Source organism: Neophocaena asiaeorientalis, unplaced genomic scaffold (assembly GCF_003031525.2).
Source record: "Neophocaena asiaeorientalis asiaeorientalis breed wild unplaced genomic scaffold, Neophocaena_asiaeorientalis_V1.1 scaffold523, whole genome shotgun sequence".
In the NCBI taxonomy this organism is placed as follows: domain Eukaryota; kingdom Metazoa; phylum Chordata; class Mammalia; order Artiodactyla; family Phocoenidae; genus Neophocaena; species Neophocaena asiaeorientalis.
In genome coordinates, this window is record NW_020175436.1 from 476,444 (window position 1) to 501,118 (window position 24,675).

The window sequence follows — 24,675 nt, forward strand, 5'->3', positions numbered from 1 at the left end:
CCACGTCGGTGGGGTGTTGTTTAAAAGATACCTTAGGATAACTGCTCAATGATTGCTTTAAAAATACAGAGTAAAATTGAAGCACTTTTTTCAATGGTGGATTTTTTTTCCCCTCCACGTTTGCCACGCTGCCGTATGCTGGGTTCTCTCCTCTGAGAGCTCGTGGTAATGGGTACCAGGGTCAAGGAGAGGTGTGGGGCTAACCAAAAGGTGTGGGTTTACTTTGTGGGTTTATGTAGGTACTTGGATGTATACTGGAATCCCCCCAAAAAATATTTCTGGAATGTGAAATCGAGGAGGAGCTAGGTCTTCAAATTTATGAAGACTGTAACAGCTAGAGCATTTCACAGAGCAGCGCAAAAAAAAAAAAAAAAAAGGTCTGTTTTGCTGGAACAGTCTTGGCCGACTAAATTTGAGTGTCAGATTCACACACCGTTGCATTAGCCATATAATTAAAAGCGTATGTAAATAGACTCCAAAAATCCAGGTTTGCTTACATTTACAAGCAAGCAAGGCACAGAGCCTGGGAAAACTCAATGAGCTCCATCAAGCCTGCTAGCACCTCAGAACACCCAGCACCCCACACGCCCAGTTTCCAGGCAATGACATTTGCCCAATGTTCCTTGATGCCTAGATTTTGGGAACAGCCCAGGGTTCTTTCTTTGGGTAGAGGCCGTCAGATTTTTACAGAATGAGATCTGCAAAGCTCAGATCTGTAGCTACCCGTCCTGGGTGTTCTCAAAGATTATCCACCCACTCCCTGAAACTGAGAAACATCTCAAAAAAAGAGACTTCTGCCAAGACAAAACAAAACAAAAAAACCCCACGCCTCTACAATAAGCAAAGGACAAGGTATCTTTCTTCTGCCTTCAGATCTCAGGGACAGTAGATTCTGCTCTTAAGTGGGAGAACTGTTTGATATTTGAAAAGCGATAAAACAGAACTGAGCAAAGCATGGGCTGCCATGGAGAGGAAAGTTACCAAGATGGGAATTCACCAATACAATTCAGGCCGCCAATGAGTTCTCAGCATGCCCCGGGGCTCCACGTGGCAGGCCCCCTCTTTTCTGCCAACACTGTATGAGACGTACCCTTTAAATTGGCTGGGAATTTAGCCGCCATCTTCTCTGAAATACCCAGTGGCTGCATATAAAATATATGGTGCCACCGCAGATTTCTTGATGAATGATATACACATAAAATTTCAGCCTACTCTCTCAGTAAACCCAGGAGGTAGGCCCCTGGAGACCAAGGCAGGATACATGGTCCAGGGGACTGGAAAAGTTTCCTGAGTCAACGTGGCCCTAATGAGAAAGCCAGGCACTCACTGGAGAAGCCAGATTTCTGAACAGAAGATGACGCTGTAGTGCTATCACTAACTAGCTGTGTGACCCTGGGTAAGTCACTTAACCTCTCTGGGTTTTGGTTTCCTCCTCTGTAAAGGTATACACTAAAGGTCATTCTCAAGTCCCTGCCATTCACGGAAAGGCTATTCTTGGTCCAGCAGGAGAGCAGTTAAGGGGGAAAGGAAGTCATGGGACTCTCGCTATTGAAAAACAAAGTGAGGTGTTGGCAAAGTTTCATGAGCTTAACAGTGATGTTGCCTAGCCCTAAGATATGCATTCATTTATACAACACGTATTTGCTAAGCAACTACTGGCTGCTGGGTACACAGACTGGAGTGTAAAACACCATGATTCTTGCCCTCCTGAAGCTTACGTTGCAGCGTGGCAGTTGTCTCTGAAGCTTTCAAGCATCCTCTTGGTACGTACCAGCTTATACGTACCCGGCTGGGTCCAGCTCCTTTGCCTTGGTCGTGCTGCAGCCCCCCACCGGCAATGCCCTCCACCTATTTAAATCCCACATGTATTTCAACTCCCAGTTCCTTCGTGAAGCCTTCCTCTATTACTGCAGTCTACCCTGACCTCGCTCTTCTCTGGGCTACAGTACTTAAACGAGCAAGGTTGAATGTGAAATCATATCACTCGTGAATCAGTGTTAAGTGCCCCAAAGTGATTACCCTAACTAGATTATAAACTCCCCAAAGACAGGGACAGTGCCTCCCTTTTTGTCACATCCCCCATGGTGCCAAACTTAGTAGTTTCTTAATACCTATTCTTTGATTGATGCTTACCTGTGTGAAAATCCCAATTAAGGGGGCGGTCTTCTGGTTATCTGAGAGTTAATTTTTATTTCAACCTTTACTGTTTAATCCTTTTAAGAAGGATTAGTAGTCTGCTTTCTTAAGGGGGCACATCAATAAAAACAAATTTTTAAAAAACTAGCGTTTTTGGTTTTTGGCAGGCACGTTACTTTGTGGTTCATCAGGATCACCAACACTGCTCCGTGATCTGTAATAGACACGGATGGAGAAAGTTCCTGAGACGGGAGCTGAATCTGTGTTGACTCTAAGCCAGTGGGTCTCAAACTATTTAAAGCAGCTGAACTCTTCTGTCAAATAAAATTTTACAGAGAAGCCCAGTGTGGATAAAAGCTCTGCCAAAGCCAAAATGGGGAGCCCAGGCCCTTGCCTGGCCATCCTGTCCTCACCCCCACCAGCTCTGTGGCACTTCTCTTGGACCCTCAACCCAAAAACCCGGGCTCTGGACTTTACCCCCAAATTTTTTAAAATCCATAATAATTTTCATCTTTCTCATTAAAGTAGAAGAGGAGAAGGCTAAAGAGGTGGGAAGGGGGCAAGGAGAGAGAAATCAATGATGTCACATTCACTGGATAATAATCTAAATTATATAAGATATGATATGTACATCATATATAAGTGCTTTATATTAAATAAAACATTGATTGAGACCTTAATTGTGTATTCAACTGTGTGTATTATTTGCCCCCACTTTACAGATGAGGAAACTGAGGCACAGAGAGGTTCAGTAGCTTGCCCAAGGTCATACAGTCGGCAGTTAGTAAAGCTGGGAGTTCATCCCACTTTAAGTCCCAAGAGTCCTTCTCTTAATCACTCCGCCACAGCTGTCTCCACAGGTCATTCAAGCCTTCAAAAACCAACAATCAAACCACCTTTTATTTGCACTACACTTCAGAGTTTTCTAAGAACTTTGATGCCTGGTGTCCCGTCTGAGCCATTCAACTATCGTGTATGAGGATCATTGCATCAGTTCTTCAGCTGAGCCAACTGAGTCTCACAAAGGTTCAATTCTATCCAGATAACACAGCCAAACCAAAGCCCAGATCTCCTGACCCCTAAGTTCAGTGCTTCTACATCAGACGACTCTTCCCTAAACCAAACTTCACAAGAATCCCACACCCATTTAATGCCCCTCCAGAAAGCTTCTGCTACACTCCTAGAAGCCCCTCCTCCCAGGGGGTTCCAAGCACTAACTTGGGATCCAGGTAGTAGCTGGGTGTCTACAGACACATCATCAACCACTTACATATACGTTATAGTAATATACAAAAAATAATAATTAAAAAAAATCTCTTGAGGACACCAACTTACTAGGGTTTTCACTTTACAGGGAATCTTACACTTCACTGACTTCTTTCACAGGTACGTTCCATGAACAACTCAGTCGTGTTCGAGGGTTGTTCCTACTACCTCAGCACTGCCTGCCTCTCCCAGCCTGGCACTTCTTGTCTGTAGGTCCATTTCGTCAGCCATCGGATGGAAGGTTGGGAGTGTGGGTAGGTGGGAAAATAGGGGGTGGGGACACACACTGCCACCCTGGGGCCTTTGCCACACTCCGAGAGCCCTGGACACATCAAAGAGGTGCCCTCAGAGCCTCAACAACCAGAGACCAGCAGACAAGCTTTGATCTTGCAAAAGCTCTATTAGCCTCTGTGCATCAGCTGTTAGTGACCACCTCCCCGCTCCCCCGCCACTAATGGTGAACTCCCCACACATGTGCAGAAATATTCTACATGATCATACATGCACACATGTAAATGAATTTTAAAAGCCCCTGTACACACACATGAATGTTGACATATATATGTATTAAGAAACATTCTTCAATCTGGCAAAAATTATCTCTTGGGTGTCGCCATTTGAATGGAGACATATAACGCAGTGGGGAAAAGAAACAAAAGAATGGAAAGCATGATCTCAGTTTTCAATCAATCAATGAATCAATCAGCTTATATATACTGAGTAACTTCTATGTAGCTGGCACTATGCTAAGTTCTAGAAATAGAAAAGTAATGTGACATAGTCCAGCAAGGAATGTACAATCTAGTTGGAGAGAGAATTAGAATAATAACATTTTGTATTTTGCAAAATAGCCCCTGTGTTACAGAACTCTTTCTCAAACATCATCCCCCATGCTTCACACGACATCTACTACCATCCCCATTTTGCAGATGAGGAAATGGAGACTCAGAATTGATTTGTCCCAAATCGCATAACTAAAGAGCGAAAAAGCAAGAACTTCAACTCAGTTTTTCAAACTCCAAATCCACAGCTCTTTCCAAGAAACCACGCTGGTTCTGCAAAGCAAGACCAATCCAGGAAAACTAAAATAACAGTATCATATGATCCAATTATATTAAATTAACGGGTGAGACCTGACTATGAGGGACAGGTGGGATGAAGAGAAAGTAACACTGGACTTAGATGCAGACAACCATGCTCTGTCACTTGCTGGGGAATCTCTGATGACATCACGCAAATCCCTTAGGCAATTTGAGCCTCAGTTTTCTACAGAATGGTGATAACGGCAGCCATCCCAGGGGGCTGGTGTCGAGTGTAAGAGAAATAATGTCTGTGAAGGTGCTCTACAGACAGAATAGGAACAAAGGAGTGTGACTTGTTAGGTATGGGTGGTGGCGTGGCAGGAAGGGGCTGCCCTCAGCTGGGAATGTCGGCAGAGAAAACGATGCCTATGAATCTAGAAAAATGGTAGAGATGAACTTATTCGCAGAGCCGAAATAGAGACTCAGACGTAGAGAACAAACTTATGGGTACCAAAGGGGGAAGGGGGGTGGGATGAACTGGGAGGTTGGGACTGATGTATATACATTACTATGTATAAAATAGATAACTAATGAGAACCTACTGTATAGCACAGGGAACTCGACTCAGTGCTCTGTGGTGACCTAAACGGGAAGGAAATCTACAAAAGAGGGGATATACGTATACCCGATTCACTTTGCCACACGGCAGAAAGTAACACAACACTGTAAAGCAACTATACTCTAATAAAAATTAATTTTAAAAACACGCCTGGGCCAGCGCCACCTTCAAGCACATTTCACTGCCTCCCAAGTGACACGAGCAGCCCCGTTTGGCTCCCAGCACATTCAAATCTGGGTTCTAAAGATCAATGTTGTAGCAAGTTCGTGGAAGAGCGAGACCTCATCTGATCCACTCAGGAAGATGAACAAACAACACGATTTGCAAAGCACATTATTTGGCATACGAAACTGATTCTTTAAAGAAATATCCATCTGACCAGGGGGTTTCAGAGAGCACAGGCACTATGCCACTCAGCCCCGCATCTCTGAGGCACTTGGAAGTAAAAGTGATTCCGACATATGACAATGCAGGTGTTTGCAGAGAACTCTCCCTGTATTTCTGGTCCAGTCTGCAACAGAAAGACCAGGTGTGTTCCGTATAAATAACGAGAAGAAGGGCCTGAGAGGCTCCTTTCCACAAGCTCGGTTGACTTGGCTTCAGGATAAAAGGGTGCGTGGGTTGCCCAGTTCCTGTGCTTACCAGTAAGTCCACGTGATGAGCTGGGGCGCACTTTCCAGGAAGCCTTCCACTGAGGGTTAATGGTTTCCCTCTCTGCCAGTTCACTTGGCCTAGGGGTCAACTGCTAGAGCCTGAAGCTGCATTAGGATTAGCCTGGGAATTTAGCCCCTGAGGACTCTCTCCTGTCATCTCCTCTTCCCAGCCCCCAATGCAGATAGAAAAGGAAGCAGAAGGTCAAGAAGCAAGATCTCCATTCCTCTGCACACAGTAGGGATACATAACATCTCACCCAAACCAGTTTTACATAATCAGTATGTAAATACACATGCGCACATAGAGCACAGCGCTCCGGGTGTCCACACACTCACACTCTCACACACACACACACACACACACACACACATCTATACATGTATAATCATTAGACCCATTCCTACAACAGCACATCTTTACTCTGAGGTTAAAAGATTCTGTCTAGGGCTTCCCTGGTGGCGCAGTAGTTGAGAGTCCGCCAGCCGATGCAGGGGACGCGGGTTCGTGCCCCGGTCTGGGAAGATCCCACGTGCGGCGGAGCGGCTGGGCCCGTGAGCCATGGCCGCTGAGCCTGCGCGTCCGGAGCCTGTGCTCCGCCACGGGAGAGGCCACAACAGTGAGAGGCCCGCGTACCGCAAAAAAAAAAAAGATCCTGTTTAAATATGCATTGAATCACTTTGCTGTACACCAGAAACTAACACTACATTGTAAATCAGCTATACTGCAATTTTTTTTTAAGTAAGGAAAAAAAAATAATACAATCAAGGGAAAGATGAAATAAATATGCATTATGAGATTAATAACAAAAAGGTCTGTAAGTAGAAACTTTACAAGATCGTATACAGTTTTAAACAGAAAGCTTAAGGTATACAACGTTGAGAGTAATCTGAGAACCCTCCTCCATGTCAACCTGTAATGAAAAAGAAAAAGCTCAATTCAGTCAGCTCGGGGCCAAGCCCTCCCTGTCCAGGTTCTTAGAAAAAAATAGCCAGTCCTTCTTACCTCAACAAGATCTGCCATCCCCAGAACTGAAGTCAAATATTCTGCATTTTTAAGCCAAGAAAAGGGAAAGGGCTGTCTTTACCACATCAGTAGACTCGCCTGGAAATATTAAATTGACTCAACCCATGTTTTATTAGACACAGCTTAACAACTCTGAGTTTACAAAACTCAGCCAAACAGCATCAGGCTTCAGCATAGACTTCTGCTAACTAGCCCACATAGTTCCCATATGCTATGAGATGTTGTTTGAGCCGACTGGGTATCTTATAATTATAAACACACGTCTTTCAGTTCTTCTGTGTACTCTTCCCAGGCAGAACGGAAATATGTCACTTAAATTAGCACTTGGAGTACAGCGTGGCTGCCAAATTTGGGTTAGCACAAACAGGGTAAATAAAGCCGCACCAAATTAAAACGGTAAAATAAACTTCTTTATGCTCCAGTGGAAACTAAGTCCTAGCTGAATGGCAGCTAATGGGTCTGGGAAAAGGATATCCCTCAAACTGTAGCTCTTGGCTTTTGAATAAGGTTTCTTCATCCAAGGATCTCGGAGCAATTTCTTACAAAACTCGAGTAGTGTGAAGAAAAAAAAAAAAAAAAAAGTAGACGCTATTTCTCCTGCAAACTCTTTTGCCATCATTTTTCTTCATCATCCCCTTTCTATAATACTGGGAAGGTTTATATTTTTATCCTTAGGTAACTCATGGGGAAAGGGAAAGATGTTAGAGAGATAAATGAAAGCAGATAGAGGTGACATAAGTTGGCAAAGTAGTAGAGCTAGAAAATGATGTAGAAATCGAATCGTAAAAAGTCTTTCAAAGAGAAGCCTTTGTGACTACCCTGTATAATCATAACTAGCACTTACTGAGTGCCTACGGTGTGCCTGGGACAGATTTCAGAGATTTTTATACATTATCTCACTTTGTCCTCCCATAACCCCATGAGACAGGAATTATTCTCTCCATTGTGCCCACACATCCTGAATGTACTCTGGAACCCAAAAGGGGGGAGGAGGTAACCGGGCGGGAAGGCAGCAAAAACAAAAGGGAGGATTCATAACAGCTTTATTCATGATGGTGAGCACCGACCATCAGGAGGAAAAGGGCAAAACAGGCTAGTGGTGTCTTCGTACAATGGAATACTACTTGGCAATAAAGAAGGAACAACTATTGATAGCTGGACAAATCTTAGAAATATTTTGCTGAGTGAGAGAAGCCTTCCAGAAATCAGTACATTTTTGTATGAAGTTCTAGAATAGGCTCATCCATAGTGGTAAATTATCGCACCAGAAGTTGACTCTCAAGGGAGGAGTGGGGACAAGAATTGACTGAGAAGGGACACCAAGGAACTGTCTGAGGTAATTGGAAGGTTCTCTGTCTTGAGAGGGCTTTGGATTACCCAGGGGTACTTATCTGTCAAAACTCATCCAATAGTACACTTAAGATCTGTGGAGTTTATTTTGTGTACATTTTCCCTTAAGAGAAAAACAGGAACAGTAAAAAAAATATTGAATTCTAGTTAGGGATAGGCTTATTGAAGTACTTGGAGAGAATCTACTGTTGACTGATAACCTCAAATTTACTTTGAGATCATCCAAAAATATACAGATTGCTGGATGGATAGAGAGATAAACAAATATGTGATAAGGCAAGTTTTACAAAATGTTTAATAATGAACTCTGGGACTTCCCTGGTGGCGCAGTGGTTGAGAGTCCGCCTGCCGATGCAGGGAACACGGGTTCGTGCCCCGGTCCGGGAGGATCCCACATGCCGCGGAGCGGCTGGGCCCGTGAGCCATGGCCACTGAGCCTGCGTGTCTGAAGCTTGTGCTCCGCAATGGGAGAGGCCACAACAGTGAGAGGCCCGCGTACCGCAAAAAAAAAAAAAAAAAAAAAATGATAATAATAATGAACTCTGGATGGTGAGTATAGAGGTATCAGTGTAACATTCTTTCAATGTATTTTAATATTTTTATAATAAAATGGAAAATAGCAGGACAGGGAGAAAAGACAGACTAGGAAGGAAAGTGAAGGAAAGGCTTGGAAAAGAAAAGGATGGGAGAGGAAGGTTATGAAGAGAAGTCTGGGAAAGGAAAAGTGGAAGGAAGTCAAGTTGGAGGATGCCAGAAAATACCAACAGAAATCATGGGAGGAAAATATACAAGAAAGGGAAGAAAAAATAAGAAGAAAGGGGGCCACGTATGTAGTAAGAAACAAAGGGCAGATGAGGTGAAAGAAACAGGCAAGAATGGAGAAAGACAGCGTATAGACTGGTGGTAAACAAAGCCCAGGTCTTTTCCAAACCACCCAGCTCAATGAAGCTGAACTGTGACTTGTACAACTGGTCTCATAGCTGCCGTGCCACTGCCATGTGGGGATACACTTGGACAGAATCTAGATTAAGAGTGTGGACAGGGGCTTCCCTGGTGGCGCAGTGGTTGAGAATCTGCCTGCCAATGCAGGGGACACGGGTTCGAACCCTGGTCTGGGAAGATCCCACATGCTGCGGTGCAACTGGGCCCGTGAGCGACAACTACTGAGCCTGTGCGTCTGGAGCCTGTGCTCCGCAACAAGAGAGGCCGTGACAGTGAGAGGCCCGCACACCGCAATGAAGAGTGGTCCCCGCTTGCCACAACTAGAGAAAGCCCTTGCACAGAAATGAAGACCCAACACAGCCATAAATAAATAAATAATTAAATATATATAGTGTGCCAACAATAGAAATATATTAAAAAAAAACACACACACACACAATATTTAAAAAAAAAAAAAAAGAGTGTGGAGAGGATTTGAGCATCTTTTGTATTAAAGCCACTGACCCATCAAGCCCAAAGACTAGAGGCGACATGGTATCCTGAAATGCTTTCCAAACTCGATTGTTTAGCAACAGAATTTCTTTAGATAACAATTTCATGCTTATAAATTACAAGAATATGATAGGCAAAAGGGGTGATGCTCTGGTCATTGTGGCAGCATGGGGGCCAGGTCCTGGGTGCTGAGTTGACCCACTACCTCTCACTGCCCCTCACCCCACCCCAGTGACAATTCCAGATTCTCTTCAGATCCCCAAGGCCATGAATAGTTACTAGCTAAGTAGAAAGTCCATGGCATTAAAAAACAGAACATGAGGTTATGATTCGATCTCAAAGTGGTGACTTCAAGCAAGTCATTGAATGACCCAGCGTCTTAGTTTTATTGTCTCCATCTGCACTGTCAACCACTCTAGGGTAAGAGGCTCAATTAAGGCATTACTATATAAATTTTAAAGGCTTTCATAGATGCTCAACAATTAGGACTCCTCTTCCCTATAAATATGCCACATAGGCACATCAAGAGTCTGTGAGCCAACTTCTGGTTCCAAATGGCCTCCAGCTAACAGATCCCTATGTCATCTCTGCTATCTTCTTACTACAAGAGCCAGAGAGACAACGAAACGAAAGAAAGCTGACAACAACATGGACATTTCCTTCTAAAATGTATCTCAAATTCATTTGCTTCTTTCTAACTCTACTGCCGCCTCCGTGATCTGAGTCAGAAGAGCCACATTAATTGATCTCCCAACTGCTTCCATCCCCAACTACCTTCCAGTCCATTCTGCATACAGCAGCCAAGGAGAAAACTAAACCACGATGTGGACCACAAGCTTGAGGTGCTCTCCCAGAAAACAGAGGGAAAGGACAAAGAAATGCAATGGACGAAGCATTAAAAAACATAATAGAGGAATGTTTTTTCTGAGTTGAAGAAATGTATGTAGATTTTGAAAGCTCATTATGTGTTCCAGGAATAATCAATGAAAATCAAGGCATTACCCGACTTTCCCATTTCAACATTAAATGCTAGAATCACTAAGCAATGTCTAAGTAGTTTTAAGTGGAAAAGGGTATGACCCAAGAGTTTTACAGCCAATATTTTAAAAGTGAAAACCTCAGAAAAAGACTCTTAGATATGCAAAGTGTCAAAACATATAGCACCTGTGCACCCTTCATGGGAAGATTATTGAGGACGTAATCCAACTTCTGAAAACTGAAGCAAAATTAAAAGTTCAAAAGTGTAGATATTATAATATGAAGGAATTAGTGGAAACGCTGAGATCAATTAAAATAGAGGTGAGCCTAATAATCAATACAAATATTGCTACAAAACTTAAATATAAGTGCTAAAAATAGTTATTCAAAGGGAAGCTATGTAATTTAAACTTTTTATATAATTACATTAATCTGGTTATAAAAGCCAAATTTATCATTTTAAAAGACTAAGAAATAGCATAAAGAGAAAGAGGATGAAAGGGATGATGTAAAGGCAAAATTGTGCTAAATTACTTGTATTAAATAGAAAGATGCATTTCACTCATGGCTGATAGTAAGAAAAATATAGGCTAAGAAGGTTTTTGAAAAGAATTTAACCAATAGTAAAATTTTTAAAGATACATTTATTCAGAAATATTCAAGATTAAAAGCAAAGAAAACAAGTTCTATGTACAAAAAGAGAACAGACAAAGGAAAGAGCAAGGAAATAGAAAAGGAACAAGATGACAGATTATGGCCAAAATTATCAGCTATAACAGTAACTGAATCACTTTGCTACACCTGAAACTAACACAACATTGTTAATCAACTATACGCCAATATAAAATTTTAAAAATTTTTAATTAAAAAAAATAAATGTAAATAACTTAAACTCTCCTATTAAAGGGATATTGAATAATGAAAAGATATATGCACCCCAATGTTCATGGCAGCATTATTTACAATTGCCAAGACATGGAAGCAACCTAAGGCTTCATCCAGATGAATGGATAAAGAAGATGTGGTATTTTATACACACACACACACACACACACACACACACACACACACACAATGGAATACTACTCAGCCATAAAAAAAAGAATGAAGTTTTGCCATTTGCAACAACATGGATGGACTTGGAGGGTATTACTATGCTAAGTGAAATAAGCCAGATAGAGAAAGACAAATACTGTATATATCACTTATATGTGGAATCTACAAATACAATAAAGTAGTGAACATAAAAAAAAGAAACAAACTCACAGATACAGAGAACAAACTAGTGGTTACCACTGGGGAGAGGGAAGGAGGGAGGGGCAATATAGGGGTAGGTAATTAAGAGGTACAAACTATGTATAAAATAAGCTACAAGGATATATTGTATAACACAGGGAATATAGCCAATATTTTATAATAACTATAAATGGAGTATAACATTTAAAAATTGTGAATGACTATGTTGTACACCTGTAACTTATATAATATTGTACATCAAACATACTTCAACTTAAAAAAAATTTTTTAAGGGACTGAATGAGATATTCACATTGAATGAAAAATATATCCAGCTGCATGCTATTTAAAAGGATGTTCTGATGTTCCATTATTAAAATGATAAATTAAACACTGAAAATGGAAGAATTTTATAGTATGTCAACTCTACTTCAATAAAACTGTTTAAGAAAAAAGAACACTCAAAGATGAGAAATGAAAGGACTTGCAAAGGATTATGAGGCAAAGGTAAGCAAAAACAAGGGAGAGGTCACAAAATTAACAGTAGACAAAGTAAAGTTAAAAGCAAAACGTTCTAAACTGAATAAAAATATATAAGTTTATAATAATAAAAAGTTAACATTTATATTGATAGTAATACATAGTAATCATGAATGTAAATGCACTACATCAAAATATATAAATCTTTAAATATTAGAATGCCAAGAATAACTTTGCAGAAAGATCATTATAGCTAGCGATTTTAACATAGCCCTTTTACTCTTCGGCAGATAAAATAGACTAAAAAATAAACAAGGTTGGAGAAGATGTGAATAACATTAATAAAGTTTTTTTTTAGGTCCCTAGAAGTAGTAATGGTCCAAAGCACATTCTCTAATCAAAATGCAATAATTCAAGGTAATCTCTTTGATGTTAACAAAAATAATTCACTTAGAAATCAAAAATGCAGTTTGAGTACTTATAAATGAATGACAGGGGAAAAAAAAAAAAGTATGGCAGCGCACATCCAAAACTGTACATAGAGAAAAATGCATGGCCCCAAATGCTTTTTTTTTTTGGTGAAAAAGAAAAGAAAAACTAAAAATAAATAAGCTAAAATTTCAATCAAGGAAACTTGAAAGTTAAATAACCCCACAAAGGAAAAAGATGGACTTACCAGAGATAAAAGCAGACCCAATCAAGTAGAACTGACAAATACATTTAAATAAATAATCTAAGTATAACTTAGACGAACTTCTGCCAAGAAGAATAGGAAGAGAGGGTGAGGGAGTGAGAGGCAAAGAGACATAAATGCACTACTTCATCAGAAACAAGGAACATCAGGGACTTAACCACAGATGAAGTGGAGATTTTTAAAACTGTAGAATACTATGAGAACTACTTGTTAATGAGTACGAAAAATGTTGACTAAATCCACGAGTTGTAGGAAAATGCTGAATTTCAGGATAAAACTTCTTCAAGAAGAAGTCGAAAAGGTACACTGACCAATGATTGTTATAAAACTGTTTTCAAAAGGCATCACGTAAGCAAGGATTTTGTGTTCACAATGGAGGGGGTGGAGGTGGGTCTCCGTGAGATCCTGGAGAGGGCACCTACAGCTCACTCCCTCCTGTCCATCCCATGCTAAAATACGTCCCATTTCATGCTGTGGTTTCATTCCTCTGAGATCAGCAGGTCTCACAGCTACATTCTCTCTGATTATCACCATTTTTCATGTGGTTTAAAAAATTATTTAATGGACTAGGAGAAAATATTTGCAAATGATGTGACCAAAAAGGGCTTAATTGGGCTTCCCTGGTGGCGCAGTGGTTGAGAGTCCGCATCCCGCGATCCACAACTACTGAGCCCACGTGCTGCAACTCCTGAAGCCCACGCTCCTAGAGCCTGTGCTCCACAACAAGAGAAGCCACTACAATGAGAAGCCCGTGCACTGCAACGAAGAGTAGCCCCCGCTCACTGCAAGTAGAGAAAGCCCACGCACAGCAACGAAGACCCGATGCGGCCAAAAATGAACAAACAAACAACCCAATCGAAAAATGGGCAGAAGACCGAAATAGACATTTCTCCAAAGAAGACATACAGATGGCCAAGAGGCACATGAAAAGATGCTCAACAGCTAGTGATTAGAGAAATGCAAATCAAACTACAATGAGGCATCACCTCACACCGGTCAGAATGGCCATCATTAAAAAGTCTACAAATAATAAATGTTGGAGGGGGTGTGGAAAAATGGGAACCCTCTTATGCTGTTGGTGGGAATGTAAATTGGTGCGGCAATTATGGAAAACAATATGGAGGTTCCTCAAAAAACTAAAAATAGAGTTGCCATATGACCCAGCAATCCCACTCCTGGGCATATATGTAGGCAAAACTATAATTCGAAAAGATACATGCACCCCTATGTTCATAGCAGCACTATTTACAATAGCCAAGACATGGAAACAACCTAAATGTCCAACGACAGATGAAGGCTAAAGAAGATGTGGTACATATATTAAACTGGAGGGGACTTCCCTGGTGGTCCAGTGATTAAGAATCTGCCTTCCAATGCAGGGGACAAGGGTTTGATCCCTGGTTGGGGAACTAAGATCCCACATGCTGAGAGGCAACTAAGCCCGCATGCTGCAACTACTGAGCCCACGTGCCACAACTACTGAGCCTGTGCACCACAACTAGAGAGAAGCCCACGCACCACAACGAAAGATCCCGCGTGCCACAACTAAGACCCAACATAGCCAAAAAATAAATAAATAAATAAATAAATAAAATTTTTTTAAAGAATAGTATTGTTTACAAATAAATGGAATACTACTCAGACATTTTTTTAAAAATGAAATAATGCCATTTGCAGCAACATGGATGGACCTAGAGATTATGATACTAAGCAAAGTAAGCCAGAAAGAGAAAGATAAATACCATATGATATCACTTATATGTGAAATCTAAACTATGACACAAACTTATCTACGAAACAGAAACAGACTCACAGATATCGAGAACAGACTTGTGGTTACCAAGAGGGAAGGAGGGTGCAGGAGGGAAGGATTGGGAGTTTGGGATAAGCAGATGCAAACTAGTATATATAAGATGGATAAACAACAAAGTCCTACCATATAGCATTGGGAACTATATTCAATATCCTGCAATAAACCATAATGGAAAAGAATATGAAAAAGAATATATATGTATAACAGAGTCACTTTGCTGTACAGCAGAAGTTAACACAACATTGTAAATCAACTATACTTCAATAAACTTTTTGTTGTTGTTTTGCGGTACGCGGGCCTCTCACTGTTGTGGCCTCTCCCGTCGCGGAGCACAGGCTCCGGATGCGCAGGCTCAGCGGCCATGGCTCACGGGCCCAGCCGCTCCGTGGCATGTGGGATCTTCCCAGACCGGGGCACGAACCCGCATCCCCTGCATCGGCAGGCAGACTCTCAACCACTGCACCACCAGGGAAGCCCCTCAATAAACTTTTTAAAAAATTATTTTAATTTAACAGACCAATTGTAACCATCTCCATGAAACCTAGAGCATAGTAGAAAGAGCATTCAAACTGGGGGACAGAAGCCTGAGGTCCACTCCTACTTTACCACTAACCACAGTTTTGAAACTATTTTGGAGAAGACTGCTTCTCTCTCTCTGGCCTTCAGCTGACACATAAGCTTCGGTTTGAATGTGCTGTGATTCCATGGATCTAGTTTACAAACAAATCTAAAAGGAAGAACAGCAATACCAGTTCCAAAAGCAGCTCCCTGGGCACATGTATTTATACTGTCTTCCCCATCCCTTCCTCACCTTCATCATCCGCCATCACCATCACTGGCAATACTGGACATAAGCTAGAAACTTCCATCTGGAAGACCACAGGACACCTACCATGCAAAATCGGGCGAGACCTAATTCTACTTGCCAGAGCCTCACAGTGTCATGAGGGAGATACGACTGCCAATGTCAAACAGTAGCAGAAAAAAGAGAGGATTCAGGGACCAAATGGGAGGTTCAGGGAAGTGAGTGAGGCTGAGTCCACAGCAGAAGCAGAACTCAAGCTTCCTTGCACTGTTTCAAGCAATACACGAAGAAGGAATTGTCCAGTCTTGAAGGAGACATAGGCAACATGAAGAAAGATGAAGAAAGTATATTTTGGGCTTCCCCGGTGGCGCAGTGGTCGGGAGTCCGCCTGCCAATGCAGGAGACACGGGTTCGTATCCCGGTCTGGGAAGATCCCACATGCCGCGGAGCGGCTGAGCCCGTGAGCCATGGCCGCTGAGCCTGCGCGTCCGGAGCCTGTGCTCCGCAACGGGAGAGGCCACAACAGTGAGAGGCCCGCGTACCGCAAAAAAAAAAAAAAAAAAAAGGAAGTATATTTTAAGCGGTCATGTCAGAGCATAATTGCCATAATTTGAAGAATTTCTGCATCCTAATACAGAGGGATCATCCCACATAAACTCCTCTTGGTGACGTTCTGCTTTCTTCCCATTTATTCATAGTACTTTCTGGGTTGTGTTTCAGAGTGTCATTTAATGTCATTTTATGACTCCCTGGTTGTAAGTGTCTGAGTATTACCAGGGCTTCGAGATTTACAGCCTATTTTAAACTCAGATAATGATGTTTAATTTGTTATTGGCTGTGTAAAGGTTAACAAAGAAATAACTCAAATTATCATCTCAGGGATAACGCATTACAAGAGGGCAATTAAGCGCAGTACCTGGCATTACACAAAAGATTGATATCTCTTTACAAGAGTACAGATGAGTTCCGATTTCACAATACAGGAAATACACTCGTCACCACCATCTCTTTGCATAAACAAATAGAGGGTCCGCTCAGCACCACTCAGTAACCAGAAGGGGAAGAAAACACTTTTCAAGAAAAGGAAAGATTGATATGCAGCCAATTTCTTGTAGAAGAGCTGGAGAAGAAAGAAAGAAACTCGGTCTCCTGGAGAAAATGAGGTTGATGTTACTCAAGTCAAAGATTAGGTTCCCTCTTAGATGTAAACAAACGATGCTAACGAGCAAGCAAAATAGACAGGGGTCCAATAGGCCCTTGAGAAGAGAAAGCAAAACAAATAAAGCGTCAAAGCCAAATCGTTATTAAATTGTCTCTGAAATGGAAAATGAAAAACAATCTATTCCAACCATCACTTTTGTCTCTCTTCTTCTGCCCAAAACACCTTTCCATGATGACTTGGTAGCTGCATTCCCCTGGTTCTGGTGCCAGTAAAAATACAAATAAATAATAGGTTTAAAAATTCATTAGAGGGTTTTCCTGGTGGCGCAGTGGTTAGGAGTCCGCCTGCCAATGCAGGGGACACGAGTTCAAGCCCTGGTCCTGGAAGATCTCACATGCGGCGGAGCAACTAAGCCCGTGCGCCACAGCTACTGAGCCTGCGCTCTAGAGCCCGCGAGCCACAACTACTGAGTCCATGTGCCACAACTACTGAAGCCCGTGCACCTAGAGTCTGTGCTCCGCAACAAGAGAAGCCACCACAATGAGAAGCCCGTGCACTGCAACGAAGAGTAGACCCTGCTCACCTCAAGTAGAGAAAGCCTGTGTGCAGCAACAAAGACCCAATGCAGCCCAAAATAAATAAAACTATTTTTTAAAAAACTCATTAGAGATGTATTTGTATTTCTCAGCCCTCTCTTTCTGGAGTCGGCTAACAAATGCATTAGTCTCATCTGACTAATGCCCTATTTATCTCCCTCAAAGAGGACTCCCAATTTTTTTTTTTTCTAGATTCATTTTCCATCCCTTTCTTCCTCTTCCCTCTGCAGTCTTGGTCTCTCTCCAACTGGGTTTTTAATTTCCTCTTTCATTTCTCCCCGCATCTTCTGCTTTCTCTCGTGTTCTCACTCTAGAGTTCATCTCTCCTTTTTGGTTCTTTGCCTCTCATTTCCCAAACCTTCTCCCGTGAGCTTGCATTTTCTCTTCCGTGAGAGTTCCTGCTCTCTCTCCCCTCCTCCTACTTGTCATGTTCAGTCTTTTCACCCAGTTCTTCTCTGTCTAGTTTATGGACCATCCCATTCTTCAGCAATTCTCAGTTCTTTCACCTTTTTTGTCACTTCCCACCTCCCACCAAATTTCTCCATCCCCCACTGTGCAGCTCAAACCCTTCTCTATTTGGGCAAAGACGTCTAAACAAAGTCTTCGAAGCGGACATTCCCCCTGTGCTCTTGACCTCAAAACTTTCAGCAATAGCAGAGGGTCTGTCCACCCTGGCCAAAAACTCCTGAGTAGCCAGAAACTCATAACCAGAACCATGAAGACTGCAGAAATCACAATGGTATTGTCCCAGTATATTTTTGGAGTTCTGGAGCCTCCTAAATTACAGCCAAGTGAGAGCCTAGCATTTTTTTGAGTCCTTACCCCCCATCACGCTACCACTGAGGCGTTGATATGGGCCCAGTCTTCTGTTCGGCTTTATGCCATCAAGGGAAAGAAACAAGGGGTGGTGTGTATAATTCGCCACCAGGCTTCACATTTTTGGCTCGCCCCGTTGACAAAGCAACATAAATGCTACCTATGCCACCGCCATCGATATCAAGTAGCATTTATGAAGCACAGACATATTTTGCATCGAGTGCCAAGCCTTGGGGAAGATGGAGAGTCGTGGTCGCTACTGTGTCAGCAGTTCCAGCCTGCAAACCGGCACCACCAGCAATGCTCACCAGTGCTGAGGCCATATCGCATGAGAAAAATCAGACAGTCCAATTCAATAACTAGCCTCTGTTGACACATAAATAAATGCACTATTCACGTGTTCCTTGAATCAACTGGCTGTACCTTGGTTCCGTAATCCCAAATAAGTGGAATTGTTAGTATTTCATCAGGATGTGTACATTCTAGCAGGCTTGAATGTCACACCAGGGAGTCAAGCTCAGACAACACTGTCATATGGAAACACCTGGGATCAGGGGACAACGCATTCGTTAAGCAAACTAACCCTGAGCTTTTGGAACTGAAATATCAACAAAAGGATAAAATAAATGTGCAAATTGTTCGTCCCCGTGGACATCAGCCAGGCGTTTGTTCTTTAGCCAACAACAATCAACAGGCGCAACATACCATAAAAATGCCAGCGGAGGAGCTAATCCAATAAATAAAGAAAAATCCACGTATTACGGATAGGCCGCCAATGCTCATGCCGCCGTGCGAAGTGAGCAGTGAATTCAAATAAGAGCGGGCAGGCGGGAGTCAAAGTGAGACCCACCTCCGGGAGGGCCCCTGACCGCTAACATAAATTTCAGATTTAATGCTTTCTTTAGCATATGATTTCTGGCATGCAAAGCAACCATATGGCAATTTGGGTACCTAAAAAATTGTAATGAAATGCAACTCAGTGAGCACTAAGTGCATACAGAGTGCCAGGCACTGTGCCTGACAGTGGCTTGTTGCCTCTCACAGGGAAATCCTGCCAAGCTGTTCACCCAAGACCGGAAGGGAAGGGAAGGGAGACACAGGTCGGGGTCTTCTAACACTGGCTCCTACCTTTCAACAAATGTTCATATACTGAGAAGAAAAGAGGGAGGAAGGAGGGAAGAAGGAAAACAGGTTGATGGAAAGAAATCTGACTAGATATCTGAAAGCATATTTACCCAAGGTTATTAGTGGTCAGTCCTCACCTGTGGACTTTTTTTTCTCTTACAGTATCTGTACTTTCAAATAATCTTTCTCCATTACACGTGGAAATGTGTACAAAAGACAGTAAACTTGTTTACATTTTTAAAAAGAACATCTCTACCTGTTTTCCCTCCCCCATCCCTGTCCCCCACGCAGCCTCCAGATCCTAACGATGCTGTTCACATAAGGGCCCCAGAAATAGGAAGGATGACAGATAAAAGTGACCTGAAATAAACTGAACTCACTACATGACTATGAAAAAGAAGAGAGCTTCCCTTCCCAAGGATTAATAGCCAGAAGAACCTCGGTACCACCCAACTTTAGCACAGATGAGGTGAGAGAGGTGATCAGGAAAAGGAAATTAGGGATTCAGGTCCTCCTTGCATGAAAGCTGGCTGGGACCCCACTTCCAAGCCTATGGCCTCCTTGCCTGAGGCCACGTCAAGAAGTCTGCTGGGGGCGGGGGGTGGGCTTGATGGGAGATGGATTTTATTTTGTTGTTTGGTTCTTGGATAAGGGTGTTAGGGAAAAAATTATTGATGAACTACTTTGTCATCGTTAAGAGTATTGCTGACACGCTCCCAGCAGGCCCACTGCGAGGCAGACAGGGCCCGTCTACCCAACGCCTTTTGTAGCCGAGACATGTGCTGTGCATTAGGCAAGGTGTGTAAATTATAACAGCCCGAGTTCTCTGGCGAAGGCCCGGGTCTGAGCCCTCCTCTGCCTCCTTCTCCCTTCTGTGCTCTATTTCCCCACGGCACTTGCCTCAAAGCCAGTGGGGCTCCTCAGAGGGCACATTAACGGGCAGAGGCTCCAGCTTGGAGTAAATATTGCAGGATTGAAATGCAGATGGAATTATACTTCTTTCCCTTGCAGACTTTGGAGCGCTGAGTGAGAAATAAATTATGAGGGAAATAATGGGCCCAATTCTTCCTGGCTCCACCTCTCCCCCTGGGTGTGGAGTCTTCTAAAGTTGGAGGGTGGCTGCTTGTGGTTCTGGATTCCATCTTGAAGCCGACGGGAGGGCCAGCCTTGGGCAGGAGAGCAGGTGGTTAGAAGAAGCCCTGCCCGGGACAGTTCCCCAGACAGCTTTCATCTGGGGAGGGTCTCTTCCTGGGTCCGGCCTCATTTTGCCCAGAGAACAAAAGAAATGCCCGATTGTTTTGGGGGGAGGTAGGAATCTGATCCTAGTCTGTATGCATAAGACTCCCGGGGCTTCCCTAGTGGCACAGTGGTTGGGAGTCCGCCTGCCGATGCAGGAGGAGTCTCTCAGAACTTTGAAGAAAAATGGAGCTGGGAGGTTTGGAGTGCTGAACAATCGATACATAAGTGGTATGGCTTATCCTCGGGCACTGAGCCTGTGGGCAAACGTGCTCAGAAGTGGCCAGAAACTTCCAGGCTCTTTTAGAAAGGCGCTGAAAGTCCTGCTACCTCTTCTTCCCCACCCCTATTCAATCACTGCTGCCGGTGGGTTTTCTGTGGGTGAGAATTTTCACAATTTCCCTGATAGCTCTGTCTTTTCCCTCTACTCCCAATCCTTTCCCCCAAAGAGGGCGATGAATGTCATTTACAATTAGTACTTGTACGGTCATCCCCCAGTATCCAAGGGGGATTGCTTCCAGGACCGCCACAGATACCAAAATCCCCATAGGCTCAAGTGCCTTCTATAAAATGGTGTAGTATTTGCATACAACCTACAGCGCACCTCTAGATTACCTGTAATACCTAATACAATGTAAATGCTATGTAAATCGTTGTAAATACAATGTGAACGCTGTGTAAATAGCTGCTGGTGTGCCACAAATTCAAGTTTGGCTTTTTGGAACTTTCTAGAATTTTTTTCTTTGGAGAGTTTTGCTCTGTGTTTGGTGGAACCTGAGGATGTGGAACCTGCAGATATGGAGGGCCTGGAGGGCCAACTGTATGTGGTTAAAGCAGCAGGGAGGTCAATCTCCTGCACTTGAACTTCCAGAATCAGATCCAGCCTCAGGAGGGTGAAGCGTGCTGGGGTCATTTCTATGAGGTGCACAGTGGTACAGGCAAGGGCATTGGGGACCTCTTCCGGACCCTGGGCAAGCTCAGGCTGAAATCTGAAGCCCTCTTAGAAGCAACAATAGGTGGTGTTCAGAGAGGTAACTCTCACTGCGAGAAGCCTGCAGGTGGATAACAAGCAAGTCTTAGGGCCCTGGGCCATCAGTACAGGTGCGTGAGTGATTCCCTGGCCTCTACCCCAGACATGACCCCCCAGGAGAAGGTGATGGACAGCTTGCTTCCAGCCCTGTCCTGAGAAGGCAAACATTGGCCCTCCCACCACCAAATTCTTGAAACCTCTGATCTGAACCCTTATATCTTCTCCTGAAAAAATCATCTCTCTGGCAAAGCACCAAGAGAACAATTAGGGATTAACCAAAGTGTTCTCTCTTGCCAGCAAGAGTTTGAACTCTCAGGGGACCAGGGCCAGTTTGTATTGGAGCTCTTTGTCTCTGCAACTCCCTCCTCTTTGTTTTCCATCTCATTAGGCGTTTTCCTTCCACTGTGCAGAGGACTTTTGCTTCTAGGTGGCATTTAATTGTTGAATTAATACTTTCTCCATGTTCAAAGGCATTAGGACAATAGGGACATGTGGGGGGGGGGAAGGGGGATTAAAACTACTCAAGATTAAAAAAACCAACATGTGGAGTTTGTTGTTACTATTGGCTTTGATATTTATAAATCCTTTACACATGGCTTTTTTTTTTAAACTCCAGTGTCTCTAAACCAGCATACATTTGGTAAAATTCTTGCAAGAAAAATGAATAAGGTAGAATTTTTTTTCATGATTTGTATCGATACCTAACTTTCAAATTGTACTCCAAGTGCAAATTACTTCAACTCTTTAGAGCTAAAATCAAAGTGGTCCCTTATATAATGCTAGCTATAAAAACTACTTCTCCAAAATAAAAACCATCATTTTTTTAAGCACAACTGTCCCCTAAAAGGCACTTGAGCCCCTCAACTTTCCAAATGGGATCTTCATAACCAGGGCTGAGAGCTGTCAGAGCTCAAACTGAGCCCACCTCAACCAGAATACAGAGCCCGGTTATAGAGAGGAAAACGAAATTGTCTTTAATTTCCTCATTTACCTATAGAACAACGGGATCATACACAACCATCCCATGGGGCTGCTGGTATTCTTGCAAGGCAGACAAGAGGCACGAGGAAAATAACTGAGGCACAGAGAGGAAGACCCATCTGCCCAGAAACACAACCTTAATGGCAAAAATCAAATTGAAGCGCAGGGTTTCCTTATCTATCATGTTTTCTACCAGGTCATGAAAAGCCTACAGACTGTTGCTAAGGAGTTACTTAGACAACAGCTGGGCTATTTTTTGTAAGAGGTGTTTTCTATATTGATGTCTACAGCAACAACTCTATTATGAGAGAGAGCATCCTACGTGTGTTTTTAACGGGAAGAGTTTAAAAGTTACTAGGAACAGGACCATTGGATAAGCAGTGACATCAAAGCACGAGTCTTCCCCAAAGTAGCCACAACTTAACTGGCCACTTTAAAATAGTCAGGGCCTCCATGTAGCGTGTCTCCATTGGCATCCTGATTCCTCCTCAGCACAAGGGAAAAAAGTCCTTCCTGCAGGATAAAAACCCATTTTTACAAACAGCTAAGCATCCTTGAACCTAGATGAATCCCGAGCGGGAACAAAAAGTTAAAACATACTCTGAGTCAAGTCTTCAAAGGGCTGGTCTAGGCGACCCTTCTTAGGAATGTTTTACTTACATCAGGAAGGAGAATCAAAGCAGAACATAAAAAACAGATCCAGAGCCATCATCACACCACCTTAACCACTGACTCTTTTACCTTCCTTGATTTCTGCAGGCACATTTTACAGAGCACCAGGGTACCTGCAATATACATTCTATATTTTTCACTGAACATTTTCCCACATGGCTAGACAGATAATTCTTTGTAACGGCTATATACTAGTGCATCAAACTGCTGTGCTATCCTCTGCTTAGTCATTCCCCTCTTTGTGAAACAAGTTAGGTTGCCCAGGTCCTTGCAATTCTAGATAATAAATGATGTGGTGAACATCTTCGTGGATAGAGGGTTTTTCTTTCTGTTATGTGATCCCCAATGATTCTATTTTTAAATCAACAATCTTGAATATACTTCCTGGTGAGAAAACTACATTGCCCGGTTACTTACCTTTTCTTGACACCATCTCTTTGCCAGTGCCCAGGAGGGGTGTTCTCAGAACAAAACTCAGAAGCCCCAAGCAAGGCTGATGTTGGCTTTAATAGGACATGGCATCCCGCCAAGGCCTCGTCCCTCTGCTTCTAAGAGACTGGAAATAGTATTTTAACTTCTGAGTTGTGTCTCTTCAGAACCAGAGTAATTTCTTTTTCCCTTTAGAGGTCGTGGGACTCAGCAATATGAACACAGCAGTACCCACTCAGCACATACTTTGCAGCCCACAATCTGATGTAATTACCATCAGAAAGCACTCCTCTGACCATCTTCATGTTGTCACCTTCATGTGGTCCAAGATGAGAGCGTAGTCTTTCTCAGCAGAAAGGCTAAATAAATTTTTTTCTGTTACTGAAGGAGCAGGTCTTTCAAGGAAGCCATAGTAGAAGCAAAGAAATTGATCGAGTTAACATACAGAAGCCTTAAGAAATATTCTCCATGAGACATGAAGTATAATTTAGAGAACTGTGGTTTATCCTTGCTCTCTTGAACCACGTTTCTTCAATGAAGATGGCTTCATTGTGATCTGATCATTTCACTGATCAGATCATTTCACATTACCATGTTTTAAATGACTGGGTGAAGAGGGAGAGAGGTTGGTACTTCAGTATCAGTTCCCTTTGGGAAACTCGAGATGCAATTTGCCCCATCATGTTTTCCTGCCAATATTGTCATTTACTATTTGTTCTCCTGTACTTCACTTGAGCTGTTTATCGAAGATCATCTAATCCAGGGTCAATTTGTAAAAACAAACAACAAAACAGATATGCAAAGAAATAAATACCAAATTAGTCCCTTTTAGAAAACAAAAGCACAAGTGGAGGCTGCCAGGAAGGCTCATGCTGAGAGTATGGAGAAGACATTGAGACTTTTTAAATCCCAGCATGGAGGTCCCAGGCTCGCACTGGGCCTCCAAACCATAGAGCAGAGGCTGGGCTGCAAGACTGGGATTGTCCTGGATTCTTGGATCAGACTCAGATCTTGACCCGCTAAAGAACCATCACTTTCCCACATGATTGCAACTTTTTGCATGCACACACACACACACACACACACACACACACACACACACACAACAGTGCAAAGGC

General features: G+C 42.8%; 1 protein-coding gene across 4 annotated transcripts in view; it reads right to left on the bottom strand.

Annotated features, from left to right (window-relative positions):
* EBF2 (EBF transcription factor 2) overlaps positions 1-24,675 on the bottom strand; it is a 190,266-nt gene that overhangs the window by 127,833 nt on the left and 37,758 nt on the right. The window lies entirely within an intron of this gene.